This window comes from Pteropus vampyrus, unplaced genomic scaffold (assembly GCF_000151845.1).
Source record: "Pteropus vampyrus isolate Shadow unplaced genomic scaffold, Pvam_2.0 Scaffold3, whole genome shotgun sequence".
NCBI lineage: Eukaryota > Metazoa > Chordata > Mammalia > Chiroptera > Pteropodidae > Pteropus > Pteropus vampyrus.
The window spans coordinates 21875705-21880596 of record NW_011888784.1 but is presented as its reverse complement, the minus strand read 5'-3'; positions in this window follow the sequence as shown (position 1 = coordinate 21880596).

Genomic DNA, 4892 nt, shown 5'->3' with positions numbered 1-4892 from the left:
AATATAATAACATGTGATTAGAGCCCTAAATTGAGTGATGTCTCTAAGGGTAATTATAACTTGTAGAATTGTAGTCTTTACAGATGTTATTAAATAAAAAGACTGTTGATTTCTTGTACCATTAATTTAGAAGAAATTGTGACATTTTGGAGTCTAAATACTACTATTTTTTTCAGTTGAAATGAGAAGATGCCGATTGATTTCTATTAAAAATTATGTAGGTGATGACTAAATTTGGACTCACTGCTTCATGCCCTTAGTTCTAACTAATTATAGATTATATCAGATATACAATTTTGTCTAACTCTACCCTTTAGATTTCCTTTAATTCCTATATTATATAGAATTGGCAGTGTTATGCTGGCGTAAAACGCAACTTTAAAAATCTCTGTGGCTTGACTCAAATTTATTTATTTTTCATACCACATGTCCAACAAAGGCCAGCAGGGGTCTCTGCTCATCTCTCATCCTGCTAAAAGCAACTCCCTTTTGACACTTGCTTTCCTGATCATATCAGTAGCAGAAATAGAGAGTGGTGAGTCTTACACTGGCTCTTAGAGCTACTGCCTGGAATTAACACTTCTGCTCCCATTTCAATGGAAATGCATGGTCATGTCTAACTTCAAAGGGGCCAGGAAGTTCAGTCCTACCATGTGCCTACAAAGTAGAGAGCCAGAAGTATATGGTGAATAGCACAACTGCTTATGCTTTGAGGTCTTAGTCCTAAGTCATTGTTGGCATGCCATAAGTATATGTTATCAGTAACAAAAGAAAATGCCTGAGATTTATTATTATGCTAGTAACCTCACATTGTTGTCTGGTAAATAGCATGGCTCCTTTAATGTTATTATAGGATGTTTTAGATAGGCCATCTGGAGAAAATAACATTATCTCCATGTTAATAGGCAGAAAGGTGTCAGCATCACTAGAGTAAGACCAGATGCACAGGATGGCTCCAGACAGCAGTACACAGCTGAGCACAAGCTAGGTGTTTGTATCTGAAACACTAGATAAAATTGAGAGGCTTGAGTGAGGTTGGGTTGAGGGAATAAATTCATCTCATTGAAGGAACCGTTTATTAATGTTTGATAGGAATTCTTGAAGTTGATACTTAAAACAGTTGAGAGACATCTCTGATAGACTGGGTCAGGTAATTATTATAGTCAAGGTGAGACATGTCTACCTTTTTAAATTGTAAGTTTTTTTTCCTTGGGTTCATCTGATTACATGTAAAAATGAATAAAGAACTTCATTTCATATAAATATTATATGGCATTTTATAAGAACACTAAGGTAGTGGTGGCTACTGTTTGTCTTTCTATACTTAAACCTGCATAACTGCTAATTTTCTCAAACCAGGTGACAATTTAATTGGATACAGAAGAGAGAATGGCAGAACTCACTGGAGAACATTAACTGTTGAAAAGAATAGCACATAACTCACTTTTCAGTAGGATGGAAGTAGCACTATTGTTGCCCTTTTGTTATTTGTAAAATGGAGGCTTTAATGCTTAAGAAATCTTTTAAATGTTTTGCTCTTTAAGTGCACTGTTTCCCACAAGACAGGAAATGTTTGGTTCATAAGAACTGCATCTGATGATATTATTATGTCTGTGGCTTTTAAAGTGAGAATTTCTTAATGAGGCTTTTGCATTATGTAAACTTTTATTTTAAAATTTAACTACCCTAATAAGATCACTTGATCGATCTTAAATTTTAGCTTATTCACTTAATAATTTTTCACATGCTTACTTTTAATTTTCTCCACATCTTTTCAAAACAGTTTCTTTGGTTTGTATTATTAATAAACTACTTTTTATTCAGTAATGGGGAGAAAACATTTGATTTTACTCCATCTCATGTTTAATGATTGTTTAAAATTGTGTTATGTCAGTTGGAATGTTTTAAAATCAGTATAACCAGAAGAGTATATTATTATGAAATTTCACTATAGTATCTGCACATGCATCCTTGAAAAGACTTCATTATGTTGACACATTCAGTACTTCATACATCAGTAATATATATTATGCATTTTAAATATACATTCCATGATATATTTTTAATACAGTATCAGTTCCCTTATTTATATTAAATCATTTTAAATCTTTATAATAATATTTAACAGACACTTAAATGTGTTATTATCAAACATGGAACATAAATCATTTTCATAGTTAAGCATTTAATAAAATGCAACAAGCCTCCACATCTATAATTAAGAGGTTTCATGGGAAGCCCAGTAGTATGTGAAATAATTTGCACTTGTGCTCTCAATCAGGAATGTTCCTCATTTAACTCTAGAGACTGGAGAAGCAGATGATTACATGACCCAGAGACCCCTCTGCAGGCCCATTTACCTCCTCAATTTAGACAAATGATTATAGGCTTCATCAATCTTTTAAGAAGCTACAGAAAAGTTTCAAAACCATGTCCTTCATTTATGAAAAACCTGACTTTTTCAGCATTATCTATTTCAGTTTCGCAGAGAATATTAATGTAATGGTAAAGAAGAAGTGTGAATTAGCAATGAAATAAAGTTAAATGCATCAATTTTTATTTAAATTGAAGTCCATGATGTCTTTAGGGTTTTACGTTTTTTTTTTTTATGATTATAATATTGTTTCACCACTTGGAACAGAATATGAGAAAAAAAATATGGAGATGGTAAGAGGGTAATGAATTTGAAGGAGATGAGAACAGACGTTACATTGATATTCCTCTAGGATTTAATTATATGTTGTAGTTCCAGTTTTCTCTATATTCCTTTTTTTTTTTTTTTTAAAATCTGGCTGTTGTCTACACATTCTTTAGAAATCAACTTTGTGGCACTGCTTTCAGGAAGACTTCTATGACCTTAAAGACTGGGTTAGGGTTTATAATTATATAAAACCATAAGCATTTTATATTTTCCTTCATCCTGCATAACTTTACACTCAGAATGTTATAGCTGCTTGCTTTCCAGATGTATGTTTCTTTTAGCAGGAATTGTATCTGACTCACAAGTGTTAAATCCATGGTGGTTGTGTAATGATTGTTCAGTGAATGAATGCTTTTTCAGCCTAGAAGAACTGACTGGATTGAGTGTACTGGACTGCAATAAATTTGGCTTTGAAGAGGGATAGCACTGGGAAAAAAATGCGACTGGATATTTATATTCAGAACATTTGGAAAAGAATTCTTTCTTTTTATGTTTTGTTTTTTAGAGCATTAAGAACTATTCTTGATTAGAAAGCAGGATCTGATTTCTAATTCTGTTTGTTCAATGGCATCTGTATTTGTGTGCCCCTGGACAAGCCACCTAACCTCTCTGAACATCAGTTTCTGCATTTGTGAAAAGAAGGCCCTTAACTTGATTTCCAGGGTTCCTTTGAGCACCTATATTATTACTATATGAAAAGCAACTTGATATCAGTGACAGGGCTAGTTCCTAACCTGATGAGCTTCCTCTTAAAGTGATGATGGGTATTGCTTTGTTTTGTCAAATGTCAATAAACTCTAGTGGAAGCAGAATACTTGGAGAACCTTCTTGATTTGTTGACAAAGGAATGTTTTGATTCCATATTATTGCCAGAGATTCAGTAATGGAAATTATGATTGACTTACTCCTGAAACATAGGTCCCCAGACTTTAGGAAGGGTAAGTTCCAATATGGACTGAATTTCAGACCAAGCAGAAATGATGTTACCATTTACTGTAGATAAACCACCATTGGATAAATAGAAGGTGAATTAGGTGTAACTGCTACTGTAACAGATCTAGTAAAAAGTTACTTAAAGAACAGATACATCATTATTTTCTCTCCCTCATGATTGTCCTGGAATGGTATTATCTTCTACTCAGTCATTAAGGGACTTGGGTTCCTTTCAAGTCAGTGCTGTATGCTAGGGTATGTTGTCATCTGTTTGATTTAAGCTAGGTTGCTGCTAATTCTTGGTTTTGGTTGAGGTGTGCGTGGGATGTGGTTGGGAAGAGATGAATGCAGGGAAGCACATGTGCAATGTTTCAAATGGCACATATCATTGCGGTCACATTCCGTACTTAGAAGCAAGGAAAATTGGGAAATGTACTCAATCCCCAGCTGTGTTTCTAGGAAGAAGAAGAAAAGAATGGACTTTGGTGGACATATTTTATGACTTTCAGTAATTAGAAGTGAAATGGCCAAATGTATCATATAATTTGAATCATCATTATATTTCTTTTGGACATATCTATTCTCACATTACAAATATGTAATTTCACAGTTAAATATTTTCATAGCATACCCATACAGTAGAATGCCTTGTAGCCCCTAAAATCTTTTATAAAAGAATAGGTAATAAAATGGAAACAAATATACAATATATGGTTGTTATATTAGCAAGATACGAAAAAAGTTATGAAATAAAATAATTTTTATAAAAATTGTTTAGATAAATATAGCAAAGAGATTAGAAAAAAGTTGAAAATATTAGTGTTTGTTATCTTCGATGGTAGAATTTTTCACATTTTATGTTTTCTCTTTATATATCCATATTCTCTAAATTTTCTCCATTGAACATATGTTTATTCGGGTAATAAGCAAAAACCAATAAACATTTATGTTTACAAGTGAGAATTTTGTAATGACCCAGGAGGAGTTAAATTTATTCACACTTAACTTCAGCTATTGATTCTGATAGAATTAGTGATCTCTTTGGTCCATAGTAGCTAGGTGGACTTAAAGTCTCTCAGAGAAAAGATGCCATAAAACTTGGCATCTAGAAAGAAATGGTAATTTTGACTTATGGTCCTCTTTCACTAATATAAGAGCTGTTCTCATAGTAAACCAATGCATATTGTAACATATAAAGTCTTATCACCAAGTCCATAAAAGCACATAAATGTCTTACTTCCCAAAGTCAGTGAAGCAG